General features: G+C 42.7%; 1 long non-coding RNA gene across 4 annotated transcripts in view; it reads left to right on the top strand.

The window, feature by feature from the left end:
• LOC142651417 (uncharacterized) overlaps positions 1-14952 on the top strand; it is a 34796-nt gene extending 19844 nt beyond the window's left edge. For 3 of the 4 annotated variants that reach the window (XR_012847621.1, XR_012847620.1, XR_012847619.1), the window contains exon 4: positions 3553-4978. This is a non-coding gene — a long non-coding RNA (uncharacterized LOC142651417). Of the gene's footprint in view, positions 1-3552; positions 4979-14196 lie in introns of those variants that run through there. The other variant, XR_012847622.1, reaches the window with a different exon arrangement.
• Positions 14953-22530: the final 7578 nt, after the last annotated feature.

The following is a 22530-nucleotide window of genomic DNA, read 5'->3' as shown; positions in this document are numbered from 1 at the left end:
TTTGGACATTCTCTTCATATCAGAATTTATTAGCGAAATGGGACGATATGACTCTGCCAGTTCAGGGTCTTTGCCCTGTTTAAGAAGGACTTTAAAGAGGCTCTGTCACCAGATTTTGCAACCCCTATCTGCTATTGCAGCAGATCGGCGCTGCAATGTAGATTACAGTAACGTTTTTATTTTTTAAAAACGAGCATTTTTGGCCAAGTTATGACCATTTTTGTAGTTATGCAAATGAGGCTTGCAAAAGTCCAAGTGGGCGTGTATTATGTGCGTACATCGGGGCGTGTTTACTACTTTTACTAGCTGGGCGTTGTGTATAGAAGTATCATCCACTTCTCTTCAGAACGCCCAGCTTCTGACAGTGCAGACACAGCCGTGTTCTCCAGAGATCACGCTGTAACGTCACTCACTTCCTGCCCCAGGTCCTGCATCGTGTCGGACCAGCGAGGACACATTGGCACCAGAGGCTACAGTTGATTCTGCAGCAGCATCGGCTTAGCAGGTAAGTCGATGTAGCTACTTACCTGCAAACGCTGATGCTGCTGCAGAATCAACTGTAGCCTCTGGTGCCGATGTGTCCTCGCTCGTCTGACACGATGCAGGACCTGTGAGTGACGTCACAGCGTGATCTGGCAGAAGCTGGGCGTTCTGAAGAGAAGTGGATGTTACTTCTCTTCAGAGCGCCCAGCTAGTAAAAGTATTAAAAACGCCCCGATGTACGCACATAATACACGCCCACTTGGACTTTTACTTTTAAACACACCCACTTGGACTTTTGCAAGCCTCATTTGCATAACTACAAAAATGGTCATAACTTGGCCAAAAATGCTCGTTTTTTTTAAAATAAAAACGTTCCTGTAATCTACATTGCAGCGCCTATCTGCTGCAATAGCAGATAGGGGCTGCAAAATCTGGTGACAGAGCCTCTTTAATATAATCAGTGTGCTGCTCATAGGCGTAATGTTATAGACTGAGATTTGTGACGTTATTTTCTATGCAAGTAATTAGTGCTCCAGGTGCCATCTAGTGGCCAGTGTTAGTAAATTCCTCCTTTGTGTAATTTCTTGTTTTCCCCACCCATGAGAAGGTGAAAAGCATTCTGGGAAGAAGAAGGGCAGTCTCTTCTATATCTGCTCTGAGAGAAGACCATTTTGATTCATTCCATCCTTCTCGTCCAAGTATAGTCGGTAAGCAGATAGATGGTTTATATTACTGGCTGTCAGCAGCCACAGGAATACTGTTAGGACAGTATTCACTCTGATACATGGGACTGTAATATATCAGTTGGTGTAGTTGTGAAGCTCGGCCTAGCCTCATGGTCGGCCATGTATGGTCCTATACTGTATTTGTACTGCCATACACTGTTCATACTGTACTATAACTCTTATTTCTACTGTTTATTTGTATATAGGCTTAATATATATCAGCCTGTTACCTGTATATGTAGTACATTTATTCAATGTGCCTTGTTCTTAAGTATTGCTGTAATCTAATGGCATGTATATTCTTGTTTGTTCCTCAGTTTTACCCTAATCCTATGACCAGTTAATAAAGCTACAGACTTTCAGCCAGTCTCATTTATTGGCTAGTAGGAAGGTGTTTAGCTGCCTGTCGAGCTCCACATAGATCCCGGGGGTGCGTGAAGTGGGGGCAGGACAATCAGTATTTGAGGACTCGGGTATAGGTTTTCCTGTCATGTATCCATTGTATAAGGAAACTAAACAAGGCATCACCTGATCCTTCAATATTGTATAGTATTCACTAGTATTATTCAGACGAGGAGGGATAGATACATTTGTCTTAACTACTAGATACCTCTTAGAAGACATATCTCAAATCAGAATATGGCATAATAATATTGGGAATTCTCCTGGCTGGTTCCTAAGCCGAGTAAAAATAGAAAAAATGTATAGTGACCAGGCATGGTTTTTTGTGTGCCACTGAAAGATATTATGGATTAACCCCTTAGTGACCACCAATACGCCTTTTCAGGTGAGTCACTAAGGGGCCTTAGGCTAGGCTGACGCCTTTTCACGTGAGCCTAGTCTAAGTCCTGCACGGCTCTCCCGTACAGGCTGGAGCCGGGGCTCAGCTGTCTGATGAAGCTGGGCTCCTGCTCCAACGCCCGCGATCAAAGTTTACTTCGATCACGGCCGTTTAACCCGTTAAATGCCGCCGTCAATAGCGACCGCAGCATTTAACTTTGTTTACAGAGGGAGTGAGCTCCCTGTCACCCATCGGCGGCCCGCGAATGCAATCGCGGGTCTCCGATGGGGTGTCATGGCAGCCGGGGGCTTGATAAAAGCCCCCAGGTCTGCCCTGGACATATGCCTGTTAGGACGCGCCGGAGGCACGTCCTAACAGATTGCCTGTCAGATTTACACTGACAGGCAATAATGCTCTGATATACGAAGTATACCAGAGCATTATAGCAGCGATCTGAAGATCGCACAGTAAAGTCCCCTAGTGGGACTAGTGAAATAAATAATAAATGTGAAATAAAGATTAATAATAAAAGTTACAGTAAAATAAATAAAACCATTTTTTTCCATAAAAAGTGGTTTTATTTAGTAAAAGTGTAAAAAATAAATAAAAGTACACATATGTGGTATCGCCGCGACCGTAATGACTCCATTAATAAAGTTAATATGTAATTTAAACCGCAAAGTGAACACTGTAAAAAAAAAAAACAATGGCGAAATTGCAATTTTTTTCCATTGCCCCTCAAAAAAGTCATAATAAAAATGAATCAATAAGTCCCATGCACCCCAAAACACTACCATTCAAAACTACGTCTCGTCCCGCAATAAACAAGCCCAAAAAATCACTACATTGATGGAAAAATAAAAAAGTTACGTCTCTTGGAAAGCGACGATGCAAAAACATAATTTTAGTTAAAGTATTTTTATTGTGCAAAAGTCGTAAAACATAAAAAAACCTCCACATAGTTTTTTTATGTTTTACGACTTTTGCACAATAAAAATACTTTAACTAATCGCCGTAATCGTACCGACCCATAGAATAAAGGTAACATGTTATTTACGCCGCACAGTGAACGGCGTCAATTTAAAAACGCATAGAACAATGGCGCAATTGTTTTTTTTTTATAATCCCCCCCCCCCCCAAAAGTTAATAAAAGTTAATTAAAAAATTATATGTACCCAAAAATGGTGCTATTAAAAAGTACAACTAATCCCGCAAAAAACAAGTCCTCATACAGCTATGTAGACGAAAAAATAAAAGTTATAGCTCATTGAATGCGACTATAGAAAAACGAATAAAATAGCTTGGTCATTAGGGCCTAAAATGGGCTGGTCATTAAGGGGTTAATACATAGATCATTTTCCACTATAAATACTCAACAGCCTCTAGAAAAATCTGAATATTTCTTTATTATATTATCTTGCCGGCTCATAGAAGAACATTTGTGTTTTTCAGGGTTTTTTTTCAGTAATTTGCCAGGAGCTTTCACCAGATTTCAGAGATTTTGTGTTATTTTGTGATTCTTATGTGCTGTCTGATAATCAACATCATTTTTTTTTAATGCAGGCAAAAGTGAAATCGATGAAGCAGAGATCCAGATGATTAGATCTCTTATTCGCTGAAGGGAACAAGGATAATAAATCAATAAATTCATTCTTCCAAATATGATCCTTTAAAACCGCAAATAAATGAAATCCACACTTCTACAAAACACCAACACTTATCTAATAAATGCAAATATCTACTGTCCTGATCTACAACTGAACTAACAGGAACTGAATTAACATTCTTACAAACATTAGCGCTAACCGAAATAGGAACAACAGGCGGTTTAACCCAAACATTAGAAAAAGGAGATACAGCAGACTTACATAATAACTCATTAAAAAAAACCTGAAGAAAACTAAACATAACATCAGAGTTAACAGGTTGTGGTACATTTTGAATGTCACCACTACTTGAAGCCCCCTGGGAAGATCCAGAGGATAAATTCCTTCCTTGTAGTAGACCACGTACAAGCTCAATATTCTGTACTGCATGCTGTGATGGAGATAAATCCATTGAAGTCCATTGAACATCACCTCTTGAGCTTTCCAAAAATCAATGTTGCTGCCTCTGTTGAGGACTTGAGACTGCAGACGAAGATCCTGGAGTGACGTCGTCCTGATGAAACAGCTGGCTTTGCTGGATAAAAGTGGGAGCAGCTGCTTGAGAAACAGCTGATCGCCTGCTCCTTGCTGACCGCATTCCGGTGCTTCTGGAATGTGAAGAGGTGACAGGAGGCGGAGTATAGGCAGCCTGGCTCCTCCTCTGCCTTTTAGACGGCAGATCAGAATGTCCTTCCTCATCGACGTGGCTTGAACACACCGCCGCCGCCCGGATGTTATCATCGACGGCGGAACTAGTCATCACCGGCGCTGGATTTTCTTCTTGCGTGGATGCAGTAAGTGGTTCTGGCTGTTCTAAACATCTTCTCCACCGACTCCGCCAGAACAATGAGCTGCCGCAGAAGATCCTCCATGAATAAAAGTTAATAACATGAATGCCCCTATGCCATCATGTGTCCCCCAAGCAATACTGCTCAGGGGGGCCCTATCATTCCATTCCTATGTTGACTGAACTGTTTTCCTTTGTTCTGTCCCCATAAGAATCCGGTTCTGCTCTGTCAGGTTGTCACACCCTACGGGACCCGGCATTGGTGAGTAGACGCGAGAGCTGGCTTCTCCTGAGGAGGCTGGGGCCAGCGTTTGCGACTCGCGGCTGTCAGGGGAAGAACGGAGCAGGCAGCCCGCAGCCACGGACATGACACAGGTAAATGCACTTATTGAAGATGTATTTGTCTGCGGTGAAAATTGTATTCATTTATGCACCAGCCACTCTACGAAAAACATAATTACGGAGCTTTGCAGTCCAACCGATCATGTATGTAATGATAAAAAGGACGAAAAGGTTGATGAGGAAATAAAGCGTGTTTTTTTTAAGCTCTTTTAAAGGCAAGGTATCGCAAATTATTTATTTTTATATATAATATTGCTTTTAGTATGTCATTAAAATACATTTTATTTATTTGTGTTGTACTTTTATATTTTTTTCTTTCTTTTACTTCTCTATGGGGGCTGCCATTTTTATTTCATCTTTGTATGTGTCGATTAACGACACATACAGAGATGGAATACGGCAGCACAATGCATAGGAGTCAATGAACGGCTCCCGTCCATTGTATCTGCTATCTGGCTCCGTACTGCGCAGATGCAGGTCAGAGTCAAACAGCAACAGCAGCTTTTTGTAGGGAGATAGCAGGCGCCATTATGAAGACCAGCTGCACTGCAGGTAAGGTGTGTGTCTCTGTCTGTCCCTCTTCTCTCACAGACCGCCGCTCTGGTGACCCATGACGGGGCCCCCTATAGTCGTGCAGGACTCTGTATAAAGGACACATGATGTAACTGTCCTGGGAAAGCTGGGTGATAAACAATATGCCCGCTGTTAGTGTAGTACCCTGCTTTCCCGGACCCCTGAACGATAAATCTCTCTAGTTGTGCTGAGACTGAGAGGTTCATTAGAGACAAAAAACTGAATGAGGACCCAGGGTTGTTGACGGGCACAATACACAATTCACAAGAAGAATGCCTGCAGGCAAACAAACCCTATTTCCCAACTACCCCTAAAAGATAAGAACAATACTTTATTGTGCTACGTATAGCAAAGAGACTGACCACATATGATTATTAAAATTGTCACTGCCAAAGACTGGACATAGGCGTGAATGGCTGATATAAGTACAGCGGTGTAACAATAACCAGCGTAAAAAACGTCATTCCCAGCAATTGTAAGTTAAATTGTCTAAATAAACTAGCAGTAGGTACGGCTTGAGGCAGGAATTAAAATAAGAAAAGCCCCCCCAACATGTTGCGCTAACAAGTAGCGTCCTCAGGGGTACATGGGGCTAATAATTAGCCCCATGTACCCCTGAGGACGCTACTTGTTAGCGAAACATGTCGGCTTTTACGCTGGTTATTGTTACACCGCTGTACTTATATCAGCCATTCACGCCTATGTCCGGTCTTTGGCAGTGACAATTTTAATAATCATATATGTGGTCAGTCTCTTTGCTATACGTAGCACAATAAAGTATTGTTCTTATCTTTTAAGGGGAATTGGGAAATAGGGTTTGTTTTCCTGCAGGAATTCTTCTTGTGAATTGAGAGGTTCATTAGTCACATCCCCAAACAGTCTCAGCACAACTGGAGAGATTTACCGTTCAGGGGTCTGGGAAAGCTGGGTGACCACCATCACCCCTCCTAGTGGAGTGTGAGAGGTTCATTAGTCACATCCCCAAACACACTCCAGTAGGAGGGGTAATGGTGGTCACCCAGCTTTCCCAGAAGCAGATATAACCAGGAAAGGGCTGGATGGACGGGCTGAGGGTGATTCCCCTCTGTCATGTGATCAGACCTAGGTTACTGGTTCTGATGCAGACGGGGTTCATGTGACTATAAACCTGTCCATAACAAGAGACAGTGCACTCAAGACAAGCCCTGCCCTCATGCCGTAGTTGTGTGGTTCTGTCTGCAGTGATGGCGGTGAGTGGCTCTGACACCCGCCTCCCCCGTAGGGTCATCTCAGGACAGGAGTGTCCGGATTGGAGACACAGCGCCGCACCTGTTCTCAGGTTGTGTCTGGTATTGCAGTTCACCTCCATTGAAGTGAATAGGACAGAGCTGTAATACCACACACGACCTGAGGACCGGTTCGGCGCCATGTTTTCCTGGACGACCCCTTTAAGACTTTTCCCGTGTGCGCGCACACACACACACACACGCCCCAAGTGTAATCAAGCATTTTTTATGTGGTTTTTGGCACGTAAAATGGGCAAAAAAAAAAACGTGCCAAATACACGACGTGAGAACCTGTCAACTGAAAAGTCTTTCACTTTACTTTAATCATTCGAAGGGTATGTTCACACACAATGTTTTCAGCAGAAATATCGGAAGCTGAACACCTACAAGCATCTGCCCATTGGTTTCAATGGGAAATACGGCGTTCTGTTCCGACAGGGCGTTTTTTACGTGGTAGTTTTCCAAAAACGGCACATTGCCTTTATAGAAAAACAGCTCCAAAAACGGCCGTAAAAAACGTGAGTTTGATTAAAAAATGGCTGAAAATCAGGAGCTGGTTTCCCTTTGTTTAGTAAGCATGTGAAGATACCCTTAGCCTTTTGGTGTGTCCTATAACTTCTGCCAGCTGCAGAATCACACCCAAAATGGCTGCCGGACACTGCTTAGCAATTTGAAGACACCTTTACCTGGCTTGTGAGAGGGGGGGTGAGGTTCCCTCCCACATTTACAGCAGCTGTGAGTCAGGTTGCTTTGCCTTATTCACCTTTCTGCAATTCTGGGAAGTGCCCCCCCCCCCCCTGGTGGCCAACATAGGAAAACATGTCAAATTATTATCTCATTTTTAATACTTTCTACCATGTGGAAGAAAAAAAAAAATACAGCAAAAAGTAAATATAATAGAAATAAGTAACGACACTTAAAAAAAAAAAAAGGTCTAATTCGCGACACATTCCCTTTAAGAATTGGTTACAGGCTTTCTGAATTTATGCTTCCGTGTTGGGAGAGCCTCATCCTGAATTTTGTTCTGGCCTATTTCAGCACATTGATGTAATTTTGGAGGTTTAGCATGGTTTAATTATGACTAGCTTTTTCGCCAGAAATTAGCGTTACACCCTAAGATAAAATGGGGTGTTCAGGACATTGGTCTTTGCATCAATTTGATGTTGCCACAAGGATCGGTGGTGGTTAAGCAAAATACACCCCTTCAAGGTTCAATGAGAAAAGGGGTTTGTTTTGCCTACAATGAGGTAACTTGTAAATGGTGGCATAATTGTAGGTTCCTTTTGTGGGGGCACTCATCCCATGTCAAGGTGTTTTAAAAGGAACAGCCAATCAAATCAACAACAGCTTAATTCTAGAGATCAATTATCTAAAAGCTCCGACACCAGTGATAATCCAAAGAATGCTTCCATGGCTAGAGCGCTACCATGACAGGGAGCTAATTACATTTTTACAGGATTTTCTGAGGGCTTTGAAATACCGGAATATGAAGGTCAAGGCTGTTCTTGGGTGAAGAATTTAAAAACAATAGATATGTACAAGGATATTGCTAGAGTGAACATTCAAAAGGAGTTAGCTTTAGGGAGAATTGCCGGTCATTTTTCATCTCCACCTTTTAAGAATATTAGGTTCTCTCCTTTGGGCATAGTTCCTAAAAAATAACCTGGAGAGTTCAGACTAATTCACCACTTGTCTTACCCTGAGAAAAGTTCACTTAATGATGAAGTTAGTAAGGTTCTTTCCTCAGTGGATTATGCCTCCTTCCATCAGGCAGTTAGTATTTTACGAAGTTGTGGAAAGGGTGCACTTTTGGCAAAAGCTGATATAAAATCTGCTTTTCGGATATTACCTTTACATCCGAGGGGCTTTAATTCTCCTGGTTTTCATTTTGACTATCATTTTTTCTTTGACAAGTGTCTCCCTATGGGTTTTTCTATGTCGTGCAGATACTTTGCAGCATTTTCTAGCTTTCTTCATTGAGTAGTTGAATGAGAGGTATCAGGTGGTAAAGTTTTACATTATCTTGACGATTTTCCATTTGTTGGTCCCTCTAATTCTATTGTTTGCTTTAAGTTATTAGAAAAGTTTTTTGAAGTCTGTCTATTTTTTGGTGTTCCAGTTGCGGAAGAAAAAATTGTTTTACCTTGTTCTTGTTTAGATTTTTTTAGGTATAATCATCGATTCTGTTAAAATGGAGTTTAGGTTGCCTGTGGCTAAGTTAGATAAAATGAGATCACTGCTATTTTGTATGATGGCAAAAAAGAAATGTACAGTACTTTAAAAGAGATGCAATCGCTATTGGATCTGTTAAATTTTCGCTTTGAGAGTCATTCCTATGTAAAAGATATTTCTCCACTAGAGGGCTTAAATCTCCTGGTTCTCTTATTAGGATTACTAAGCAATTGAAAGAGGATTTGATGTTATGGTCTGATTTTTTTTTTTTAGAGAATTTTAATGGTCATAGCTGTTGGCAGAATGATTTTCAAGATTCGCATGCGCTTTTGCTATTTACTGACGCAGCAGGTATTGGCTACGGTGCTTATTGGAAGGGTAAGGCTGGGTTCACACAACAGGGTCCCGCCCGAGCCCGAGTGTCGGCCGGTAAAATCGACCATTTTGCCAGGCCGGTTTGCGTAAAGTTTTGCATCCGTTCCGGGCCGGGCAGATCTGGACAGTGACATCAGGGGCAACTCCTGAAGGGGAATCCCCATGTGTTCGGGGATTCCGCTTCAGGAGTTTCCCCTGATGTCACTGCCCAGATATGGACAGAGACATCAAGCGCTCTGTCCTGGAGCGGAATCCCTGAAAACACGGGGATTCCACTCCTTCAAGGAGCTAAAGTGGGGCTAGCACATAGCAGAGCGGGGAGATACCTCCCTGCTCTGCTATAGTGGCGTCGGTACAGTAGTAGCAGCAGCTGCTAGCGGCGCCATGGAAGGGGTCGCCGGGCCAGGGCGCTTTTAAAACAAGCAGGGGAAGGGAGCCAGCGCAATGCTCCCTCCACCTGCTGTACACCCCGGCCCTGCCACACAGCGTACAGCCATTCGTCCGAATGGTATCAACTCGGGACACATTCCGGTGATGGCCGTGTATTACCCGCCCCCTTATACTTCTATGGGAGCCGGGTAGCCAGCCGAAAATAGAGCATGTCCCATTTTTTGAAGGCCGGTTTTTCCGGCCGTTAAAAAATCGGTCGTGTGAATAGCCCCATTAGGGGTCTATTATTCCTAATGCAGCCGGGTGCCGGCCGATTTATGAACGTCCAGCACCCGGCCGGGAAACCCTGTCGTGTGAATGAGGCCTAAGTGGTCTGCAGAACAGTGGCCTTTGTCTTGGATTGAGAATGGTGTTACAAAGAATATTGTTTTGCTCGAGTTGTTTGCAGTGGTTGTATCTATTGTAATTTGGGATTCCCATTTCAGGAATAAACAAATTCTTATTTTTTTCAGGGAACAAAGGTGTTTTTTTTGCCATTAATACCCTTTCTCTAAATCTGAACTAGTTGTTAAATTACTCCGACATTTAGTTTTGTGTTGTATGCGTCTTAATATATGGCTAAGGCTACTTCTATCGAAGGTAAACTTAACGTTTTGGCTGACTGTTTATCTCGTTCTCAGTGGTTGAGATTTCGGGAGTTGGCTCAAGAGGCGGACCTGATCGGCACGAAATGCCCTGTACAATTATGGGATTTAATATGGGACTAGTATTTGATAACATTCGGGCCTCTGTCTTCTAGAACATGGGTTGATTATTCAGCCTCATGGAAAATATGGACCCAATTTTATTCCTCTCCAAGTTAATCATATTCATGTTGATGTTAGTTTATGTTTATTATTTTTATCTGACCTAATTCATAAGGATTTTTCTGCTTCGTATATTTTTAAGACTTTAGCTGGAATTTCTTTCTTTTTTGAAGTTTTTTTTTCCTGTAAAACAAGTGTTAAAAGGGTACCGTAAAGCTTTTTCACAGCCGGATATGAGAAGACCTATCTCTTTTGATTTATTAGGTCAGCTTTGGGTAAGTCTAGACAAAGTTTGTCTTAATAAGTTTGAGCTATGTTTATTTAGAACAGTTTTTGTCGTTGCTTTCTTTGCAGCTATGAGAATAGGTGAGTTAGTTGCTGCAACTTAAAGAGGCTCTGTCACCAGATTTTGCAACCCCTATCTGCTATTGCAGCAGATCGGCGCTGCAATGTAGATTACAGTAACGTTTTTATTTTTTTAAAACGAGCATTTTTGGCCAAGTTATGACCATTTTTGTATTTATGCAAATGAGGCTTGCAAAAGTCCAACTGGGCGTGTTGAAAAGTAAAAGTCCAAGTGGGCGTGTATTATGTGCGTACATCGGGGTGTTTTTACTACTTTTACTAGCTGGGCGTTCTGACGAGAAGTATCATCCACTTCTCTTCACAACGCCCAGCTTCTGGCAGTGCAGACACAGCCGTGTTCTCCAGAGATCACGCTGTGACGTCACTTCCCCAGGTCCTGCATCGTGTCAGACGAGCGAGGACACATCGGCACCAGAGGCTACAGATGATTCTGCAGCAGCATCGGCGTTTGCAGGTAAGTCGATGTAGCTACTTACCTGCAAACGCTGATGCTGCTGCAGAATCAACTGTAGCCTCTGGTGCCGATGTGGCCGACACGATGCAGGACCTGTGAGTGACGTCACAGATCTGCACTGCCAGAAGCTGGGCGTTGTGTAGAGAAGTGGATGATACTTCTCATCAGAGCGCCCAGCTAGTAAAAGTAGTAAACACGCCCCGATGTACGCACATAATACACCCATACCGAAGAAAAAGAGCTATAGCGTCTAAGTATGCAAGAATATGTAAATTTTATTAATAGAAAAAATGACATACATTTAAAAACACATCATAAAAAAGACTCTAGTACTAATACCGTGGTATACAATACAGCACAGGACAGAATTAAACAACAGAGTGATATATTAGGGCAGACCCGTATTCACTACCCATACAATAAAGTATATAAAGTGTCTCATCCAAGTGGATCATATACTGATAATTCTCAAAGTCCTAATGTTTTTGTGGCAACAATGGATCAATACCTGGCCAAAATATAGTGACATAGGGAAAATCAGTAATTATATGGTGAGCAGTTATAGTGATGCTGTCTTACCCATTAAGAAGTGAGAGTCTCACGATATGTCCGTGCTGAGAGGTCCACAGTACAACCCCAACGCGCGTTTCGCTATCTTTGGTTGCTTCCTCAGGGGGTACATTAAGCCCATAGTGTGTGTAGTCCTTTTATAGTGTGTGTACATCAAGAGGTAAATCCATATTAGCGCCGAGACAAGAGTCGGCGCTTGTCCGATGACGCGACCGGAAGAGAGGCATGCCCCACATCCGGCCCCGCATGCTGGAGCGCATATCCGGATTCCCGACGCGTAACGGGAGTTCCGGACATGCGCAGTGCACGTATCGAGGCCGAAGGGGGCAGGCATCGCCGCAGACCGCCCCACCGAGCAAGCGCACGTCATCAAGGAGGTAAGTGGATTCAAAAGGCACAATTGACAAGATCAGGATCCCAGAGTCTTAAATGTACATTGTATATTGTATTTTAGTAGTTCCGTTGACATAATGATATAATTATACAATCGTCTTAGATTACAATAGGAATCAGAGGCATATGTGAAGATGCAATAAGAGAAGGTCAGTGATAAAAAACAATAATTAATAAAATAAATAAATAATTAATTGAATATATTTTAGAGACGTGATGCACAATTATATGCAGTCTGATCAAGATAAACAAATACATACATTTTATAAATAAAGTGAGAAACAAACAAAAAAGTGAACAAAAAAGTATAAAATTGTGTATGATATGTCAATGCACATACATTGTATTGCATTAGACATAAATTAAGAGTACAATATTAAAAATATACAGATTGTGAACAAACAAAAATAAATATTAATAATAATATTAAGAGCATAAGGTTGATAGATATAGCCTGATGCAATACCAGAATCATACACATTGGTATGATATTCCCTATCAGGACAAACACCCAGTGAAATGTAGAGCGTTACAGAGAACTCTCTCCCCAAGTGATATTATATACAAACTCAGTTGCATCAATACATATAACTCCAGAGATTCACTAACTTAGACATTGTTCCTGAGTGCGTCAAAATCGAGAGTGTTACATTTCTACCCTATTGTATTTAGATTAGTCTCATGACAGGCCATTCATAGGAGAGTTGTGTCAAGACAAAGTATTGCGGCACAGTAGCGCCATCTACATCTCATATCACTTTGTTACAGAGTAGCAATTATAATCAACCCCTATTTGCTATTGCAGCAGATCGGCGCTGCAATGTAGATTACAGTAACGTTTTTATTTTTTTAAAACGAGCATTTTTGGCCAAGTTATGACCATTTTTGTATTTATGCAAATGAAGCTTGCAAAAGTCCAAGTGGGCGTGTTGAAAAGTAAAAGTCCAAGTGGGCGTGTATTATGTGCGTACATCGGGGCGTTTTTACTACTTTTACTAGCTGGGCGTTCTGACGAGAAGTATCATCCACTTCTCTTCAGAACACCCAGCTTCTGGCAGTGCACAGACACACAGCGTGTTCTCGAGAGATCACGCTGTGACGTCACTTCCCCAGGTCCTGCATCGTGTCAGACGAGCGAGGACACCGGCACCAGAGGCTACAGTTGATTCTGCAGCAGCATCGGCGTTTGCAGGTAAGTCGATGTAGCTACTTACCTGCAAACGCTGATGCTGCTGCAGAATCAACTGTAGCCTCTGGTGCCGATGTGTCCTCGCTCGTCTGACACGATGCAGGACCTGTGAGTGACGTCACAGCGTGATCTGTCAGAAGCTGGGCGTTCTGAAGAGAAGTGGATGATACTTCTCATCAGAACGCCCAGCTAGTAAAAGTAGTAAAAACGCCCCGATGTACGCACATAATACACGCCCACTTGTACTTTTACTTTTCAACACGCCCAGTTGTACTTTTGCAAGCCTCATTTGCATAACTACAAAAATGGTCATAACTTGGCCAAAAATGCTCGTTTTTTTAAAATAAAAACGTTACTGTAATCTCCATTGCAGCGCCGATCTGCTGCAATAGCAGATAGGGGTTGCAAAATCTGGTGACAGAGCCTCTTTAAGTCCGTGTTCTGGTTTGGACATTTATGACGTTAGAGTAGACGATTCTGTCATTTCTATTCATTTGAAGAGATCAAAGACTGATCAGCTGGGAAGAGGTTCTTTTATTTCTTTATATCCTTTGGATGGTTCTGTTCTATGTCCAACTTTAAATGTTAAAAATCGGTTAGATATTAGACCAGCTGTTCCAGGTCCTTTTTTCATACACGAGAATTTGTCCCCCTTAACTAAATACCAGTTCAATTCTGTTTTGTAAAAGGGTTTATCTTTATTACATTTAGATGATCTTAAAATATCTTCACTCTTTCAGGATCGGTGCTGCAACCGAAGCAGATAGATTGGGTCTAGATGAAGAAATAATAAAATGAGTTGGTAGATGGGAGTCTAAAAGATATAGAATCTGTATCAGGCCTGACTTATTGCTCACCTGTTGATTTCTTTTTCTTTAGGCCATTCTTTTTTATATTGTGCTCAGAAGAGAGCTAAAAGAAGAATCTACACTGAAAACGTATGATTTGATAGCAAGACCGTTCATATTTCCTGGTGCGGAATCAGGGGTCTCCTTTGGAGCCGAGTTATGGGCGAGATTAAGAAACTTTATCCAAACTTTAACCCTAATGTTGTTATTTTTCACGTGGGAGTTAATGATTTAAGCAAAATTAAAACTTTGGATCTCTTATGGAATATTAAAAGGGATTTTGCTTTATTCAAATGCATGTTCCCTAATGCCGTTTTGGTTTTCTCTGAAATAATTTGTAGATTTGTTTGGTCCAGCAAGAATAATTTATTCCTTGAAAGAATCAGAAAACGTGAAAATAAAATGCTTGCAAAATATCTTCAATGCTTGGATGGCTTTAGCTACAGACCTACAGATTTGGAAGCTTTTTTCCTGTTTTTTTACAGAGTTGATGGAGTACATTTATCTGACGTTGGTATTGATATATTTAATCTTGGTCTTCAAAATATGATGGAAATGTCGCTGCAGTGTTTTTTGGGGGCCTTGCTAAGTCAAGGCTTGTGGGGTTTTCTGACGCCCAGCTATTGCTGTGTGGACTGATTTTTAAACTGGATTATTATTATTATTGTGATTGTTAATTTATAATGGTTTTAATTATTTATATGGTTCAAGTATTTATTATTTTATTGATTCAAGTATTAACATTTTTGGTAACCCTTAATAAAACATTGCGCCCTTTTTATCCACATATTTTGTGTCTGGTATCTTTAATCTGTTTATATTAATTGTATGAATTGGGCCTTTGCCATCATGTCTTGCCTCCCCTATGGAATGTTTTCCCACTAGGCAACGTCATACTAAAAACATTTTATAATGTTTGTAACCATCTTAACCCCTTAATGACCGGGCCTGAAAATACCTTAATGACCAGCTCAACTTTTCTGTTTTTGCCTCTCTGCGTTTCAGCAGCCATAACTTTTTTATTTTTTCATTGACGTGGCTGTATGAGGCCTTGTTTTACGTGAGAGAAATAGTATTTTTTTTCCCCACAGTCTGGGGATAGAAAAATTTTTTTTTACGGCGTGAATATAGGAAAAAGCGATTCTCGGAATAGTTTTTTTTTGTTTATTTTTTTATCCCGTTCACGTTTCACGCTAAATAACCCATTCGATTAATTCTTCAGGTTATTACGGTCGTGTAGATACCTAATATGTGTAGGTTTTTTGTTTTTATTTAGTGTAGGGCCAATAAAATTTATTTAATGCAAAATAAAGACTCTTTTTGGGACTTTTTTTATTAATTTATTTGTTTTGTTACTTTTTTTTTTTTTTAATCCCATCAAGGGATAAGTTTATTTGTAACTTTATTTTTTACTTGTAATGTATTAGCATACTTCTGTACGCTAATACATTACACTGTCACTATGACACAGGCTACTGATCGGGCAGCACATAGTGTGCCCGAACAGCAGGCAGACGGAACAGACAGCCCTGGGGTCCTTTGTAGGTCCCCAGGGCTGACTGCAGAGGGATTCCCCAGTGTTTGATCGCATCGCTGGAATCCCGGTGATGCGATCAAAGAGGGGAATTCTCTTTGATCATGCCGCGGTCACGGACCGCGGTAATCAAAGGGTTAAACAGCTGGGGTCCGAATGTTTGCCGACCCCAGGAGGCTGCTCTAAGATCAGGAGCTGTTAGTAACAGCTCCTGCTTAGAGGATTAGCGCTCACACAAGCGCTCATCAGCCTGATCTACAGCGACGCCAAAAGACGTCTCTGTAGACTAAGCACCCGCACCGCCTGACGTCAAAAGACAGTGGGCGGTCGGGAAGGTGTTAAAGTAGGTTCATGTTTTCTTGTGGCTTGGGGGGGTCTAAGTATGTTTTGTGGGGAATACTTTTTAGCATGACAGTTACGTCAGCAGTATTCATCATATTGTATGGTTTATCACATGGGTGTCATTTGTCAATGATGTGGCTGACAGCGTCTGTAACAGGTTTCTTCCAAAATGTTTTTGCTCTCCAAATTGCAAAAACTGTATTTTGTAGTTTAATTTCCTGCATTATTCCAAAATATTGCAAAATACAGCCACATAGACGTCTGTCAGAGAATAGTTTACTAGAAATTCCGAGGTATTACAGTTAATAAAAATGTTGCATTTCACATGTTTAGCACTTTGAAACAATTATCAGATAAAAAATAATTCTGAAAAGTCCTATGAATAAAAGTATTTCGTTTGTCACAGTCTGTGAATGGAAAGTGCTTTGGAATATGTGCTTTAATTGCAGAAGTTTACGGCTAAAAGTGACCATACACCTTGAAGGGGTATTCCCAGAATGGACAATTATGACTGATCCACCAAATAGGTGATAATTGCCTGATCGCTGGGTGCCCCAGCCCTGGGACCCCCAACGATCGCAAGTACGGGAGTCCCAAACCCCCAGATCTTCCTCAATGCTCGACCGCAGTGAGGAGGACATTGAATGGAACGGCGGTCCAACGTGCCCTCTGCGGCTCTATTCAAAGCCTAAATGAATGACGGAGACAGCCGAGTAAAGCCCTTGGCTGTCTTCATTAGTCCCATAGACAGTGAATGGGGCGGATGATGTACGCAGTGCGACACAGCGATCTTTGGATGTGCGACCTGTATCATGTGTAGCCCCAGCCTAATTGACAAAACTGACAGCATATAAGGGTATGTTCACACTACAGCGTCCGTTACGGCCGAAATTACGGGGCTGTTTTCAGTAACGGCATGTGCAGGCGCTTGAACGCCGCGTCCAACACGGACATAACTGGAGCTGGTTTTCCATGGAGTCCATGGAAAACGGCTCCATTTACGTCTGAAGAAGTGACAGTCACTTCTTTGACGCGGGCGTCATTTTTATGCCCCGCCTTTTGACAGCGGGGCGTAAAAAAAATGACCTTCTGAACAGAACATCGTAAGACCCATTCAAATGAATGGGCAGATGTTTGCTGACCCTATTGAGGCGCATTTTCGGACGTAATTCGGGGGTAAAACGCCCGAATTACGTCCGTAAATAGTGTGTGTGAACATACCCTAAGGATTAAATGATGGGCATAAAAGACCGCTCACGGGGATACAAGCTTTATACTGCGTTCACACGTAGCAGCCACAGCGCAGCTGGATGGAGGATGGCGAGCTTTTTCATTGAAGTTATTTTTTCACTTTCAGGATTTTGTATGTACAATTCAGTGTTCACTCAAAAGTTAAAGATATTTCACTCATGTAAGCTTATTAGTCTGCGGATTCTTGATAGCGGCGTGGTTTGGCAGCAAAACCTGAAAACCGCGGCGCCATTAACAGTCTTATAAAAAAAAAACGGCCAATTTGCGATACAACCACATGTGGGCGCTGTTCATTGGTCACATCACACTCAGCCTAAGGAGCTTATCAAAGTGAAATAACTAACAATTTAACCATTGAGTGAACACTGAATTGCACAAACAAAATCCTAAAGCTGAAAAAAAAAACCTTGCTAAAAATCTTGCCGACCCCACTTTTTCAATGGAATTGATTTTGTTTTAATTGTACCATTTTTAAAATTCTTTAATATAGAAAAATTATATCAGACATCCTTTAGACCTGCAAAGATATCTCCGTGTACGTTTCAATGCCTACCTTAGCTAGACATATAGAATACTTTAGAAAATAATAAAATGATCCAATAGGAACCATAAACATATGTAGCCAAAATTTCTACACAGTGCCGTTCTAGCTACAAAATACTATAAAAAACAAAACACTTTCTAAGACATATCCAGCACACGTCAGGGTAGAAAATATATGTATTTTAATTTATCCATTTATATGTTAGAAAAAGGTGAAAACCATTCCCCAAGCTATTGCCTAACATGAAAATACAAAGAACCATTTCAAATACCACCTGGCCAGGTGTTAAAGTACCAACAAGCATATTTCAAACACACATATCACATAGAAATATATATACACACATGTGCAAATATATTAATCTAGCAGCATCAAAGAGAGATATATGGTAAACAAGGTCTCCACAAAAGACTCCGGATTGGGACTAAGCTGTGGAAATATAAATAAGTTGATTGAACTCCGTGATCAACCAATATGACCGATCAGTCTCCTTTTATATATCAATCAGATTCCAAACAAAATTCAAGCAAGGTCCACATAGAGGCCATGGGTCCGTTATGCTGTTACTTGGACAAGGTATATTGCAATCAATGCACATAAAAAGAAGGAATGAGCAAGAAAAGAATGTCCCGCTTCTTCTCATCTGTTGAGGACTTCCTTAGGCCTCATTCACACGACAGGGTCCGAGTGTCGGCCGGGAAAATCGGCCGTTTTTGGCCGATTTTCCCGGCCGGTTTGCATCCGATTTGCATCCGTTCCGATTCCGTTCCGATTCCGTTCCGGGCCGAGTTGCCGTTTTTTCCGGCCGATTTGGACCCGATTTGCATCCGTTTTTTTCCCTGCCCGTTTTAAAATCGGATGAATTTCATTTAAATTTGTTGCCACACACAGCCCTTTGTAGATAATGCCACAGCCCCCCTGGTAGGTAATGCCACCCAGCCCCCTGTTGGTGATGCCACCCAGCCCCATGTAGGTAATGCCACCCAGCCCCCTGCAGGTAATGCCACCCAGCCCCCTGTAGGTAATGCCACCCAGCCCCCTGTAGGTGATGCCACACAGCCCCCTGTTGGCGATGCCACACAGCCCCCTGTAGGCGATGCCACACAGCCCCCTGTAGGCGATGCCACACAGCCCCCTGTAGGCGATGCCACCCACCCTGCCCCCTGTAGGCGATGCCACCCACCCTGCCCCCTGTAGGTGATGCCACCCACCCTGCCCCCTGTAGGTGATGCCACCCTGCCCCCTGTAGGTGATGCCACCCTGCCCCCTGTAGGTGATGCCACACAGTCCCCTGTAGGTTGCACCCATCCCCCCCCTTCCAGGAGAAGTCACTGACTTCAATGTCCATATATGGACAGTGTAGTCACTGACTTCTCCTGAAGAGGAATTCCCTGCCACAGGTCGGGAATTCCGCTTCAGAAGTGAGTGACGTCACTGTGTCCATATATGGACAGTGTAGTCACTCACTTCTCCTGTAGCGGAATCCCCGGCCATAGAGTCGGGGATTTCGCTGCAGAAGTGAGTGACTTCGCTGTGTCCATATATGGACAGTGTAGTCACTCACTTCTCCTGTAGCGGAATCCCCGGCCATAGAGTCGGGGATTCCGCTGCAGAAGTGAGTCACTTCGCTGTGTCCATATATGGACAGTGTAGTCACTCACTTCTCCTGTAGCGGAATCCCCGGCCATAGAGTCGGGGATTCCGCTGCAGAAGTGAGTGACTTCGCTGTGTCCATATATGGACAGTGTAGTCACTCACTTCTCCTGTAGTGGAATCCCCGGCCATAGAGTCGGGGATTCCGCTGCAGAAGTGAGTGACTTCGCTGTGTCTATATATGGACAGTGTAGTCACTCACTTCTCCTGTAGCGGCATCCCCGGCCATAGAGTCGGGGATTCCGCTGCAGAAGTGCGTGACTTCGCTGTGTCCATATATGGACAGTGTAGTCACTCACTTCTCCTGTAGCGGAATCCCCAATCCCCAGCCGGGGATTGGGGATTCCGACTCCTACAGCGAGCAATAAAAGATCCTCCTCCTCACATGCACTCTGCACTGTGAGGAGGAGGAGAGAGAGTGCGCGAGCGACGGTAGACCCGGCCATCACTCGGGACACATTCCGGTGATGGCCGTGTATTACCCGGCCCCATAGACTTCTATGGGAGCCGGGCGGCCGGGCACCCGGCTGAAAATAGAGCATGTCCTATTTTTTGACGGGCGGTTTTCCCGGCCGTCAAAAAATCGGTCGTGTGAATAGCCCCATTAGGGGTCTATTATTCCTAATGCAGCCGGGTGCCGGCCGATTTATGAACGGCCGGCACCCGGCCGGGAATCCCTGTCGTGTGAATTCCGCCTTATTTTATAACGTTCCATGCCCGGGCATAGTGTGATGGTGCTCCCGTTTTCATAAACAAGCAAGTGGAGACATTTATCTAGCAGGTTGTTCATATGCTTCGTTGCCTGATAATATTTTCATTTGTTCAAGCAATGGCAATTCTTATTCAAGTGTAAGCTGCGGTATCGTAAACTGCAAACACCAGGGTTCAAGCTATACAAGCTGTGCAGGACTGGGTTTGTGGAGGGTACAGCAGCATGGTTTGTAGCGTGGTGTGGCATTCAACCATGCTGGGAGCTCACGGCGTGATGACATCACTCACAGCCGTGCAATAGGCTCACGCTTCTCATCCCCATTGGGACTTCCTGAGCTGCTGGATCATGTTCCCAGCATCTACATGCTTTATAGCAGTCGACTGCGCTATTGATTCTGTCAAAACAACGGAACCCTGTCACAACGGTGACCAACAGAAAACTTTAGCAACGTTTCCGTCACCATTGAGATCAATGGTGATGCAAACAGAAGCTAAGGTTTCCGTTTGCCTTTCCATTAAGGGGTTAACTCGACGTAAACCTCCGACGGAACCCCTCAACGTAAAGGCAACGCTGATGTGAACAGGCTCCTATTCACACGAACGTTGAAGACGACAGTGTGACGGCCGTTAAAACAACAGCCATCACACAGACCTATGCAATTCAATGGTTCCATTAAGACATGGTGTTTTTCACGTAGTGTGTTTCTGTTGCGTGGAGTGTGTTTCTGTTGCGTGAAGTGTGTTTCTGTTGCGTGGAGTGTGTTTCTGTTGCGTGGAGTGTGTTTCTGTTGCGTGGAGTGTGTTTCTGTTGCGTGGAGTGTGTTTCTGTTGCGTGAAGTGTGTTTCTGTTGCGTGGAGTGTGTTTCTGTTGCGTGGAGTGTGTTTCTGTTGCGTGGAGTGTGTTTCTGTTGCGTGGAGTGTGTTTCTGTTGCGTGGAGTGTGTTTCTGTTGCGTGTGTGTTTCTGTTGCGTGTGTGTTTCTGTTGCGTGTGTGTTTCTGTTGCGTGTGTGTTTCTGTTGCGTGTGTGTGTGTGTGTGTGTGTGTGTTTACTTTGCCTGCAACACCTTGCTGGAAAACACATCAAATTATTATTTCATTTTTAATACTTCCTACCTTGTGGAAAAAAAAAAACAAAGAAATAAACCCCCAAAAAATTAATAAAAATAAGTAACTTACTAGAAAAAAAAATGTTTACTTCACAACACATTCCCTTTAGCGTAAAAGTATAAATGATACCTTATTGCGCACTGCATGTAGGTCCAGGTTTTCCAGTATTGCGTTGTTTATTGACCATATTTTTTTTGCATACCCTGTAAAACCACTGTATTTTATAATAGCGTTGTGTACAGAAGCTCAGAGTTGCGCATTTGCTGTGGAATTTCCATCCAGATATGCGGGCACAAAATCTGCAGCGTGTTACAGTAGCAGTAAAGTGGATGAGATTTAACAAATCTCATCCACACGCCACAGAATATTTCCATGCAGAAATTGACATGTGGTGCAATTTTGTAACAAAAATTTGCAGCATGTCAATTTGTGCTGCAGAATGGGTGTGCATTTATTGCAGATTTTCCCCATGGAGTTCAATGAGGAAGTTCAAGGGACAGATTTGCTGTGGAAAGCTCAGTAGCAAACACGACACAGATCCCGCAAGGAATTCCGGGCGAAATTGCACCAAATAGTGTTTGGTGCGCTGCAGACACCAGATAAGGGGAGGAAAAAGGTCAATTTCTGCACGAAAATTTTCAGCAGCGTGTGGGAGATTTTCTTAAAATCTCATCCACGTTTCTCCTATATTCTGCAGATTTTCTGTCCACCTATCTGGATTGAAAATCCGCAGCAATTATGCTACATGTGCCTTAAAGTGTATTCTAGATTTGTTGCAGATTTTAAAATTCACGCAGAATGTTGCAAAAGCCATAGGTTACACGAAGACTTTTCCCCCACAGACTTCTAAATATATATATATATATATATATATATATATATATAAAAATGTGTATCAGTCTGTGCGGTGCAACTTTGTAATTTCATTAAAAATTATTTGCACTTTTTGAGATACAGCTGCTTTGTATACTGTATACAGAGCAGCTGTATCTTGTATCTGTCCAGGATCGAGCGGTTACCAATCACATCTAAGTCATTAACTTAGATGTGATCGATAACAGGTGGATCCTGCCCGTCACAGAAACGTAGGACCCGCTGACACTGAATCCGTCAGTGGTACTGACCCGACGGATTCTCAGAATACAAAAGCAGCTCTCTCTAAAAACGAAATTAGAAAGTTGCACCAAATACACTAAGACATTTTTATTTTATATAATTTTTTT

Source organism: Rhinoderma darwinii, chromosome 5 (assembly GCF_050947455.1).
Source record: "Rhinoderma darwinii isolate aRhiDar2 chromosome 5, aRhiDar2.hap1, whole genome shotgun sequence".
In the NCBI taxonomy this organism is placed as follows: domain Eukaryota; kingdom Metazoa; phylum Chordata; class Amphibia; order Anura; family Rhinodermatidae; genus Rhinoderma; species Rhinoderma darwinii.
The sequence above is the reverse complement of the archived record's forward strand: the minus strand, read 5'-3'. Positions and strand labels throughout refer to the sequence as shown.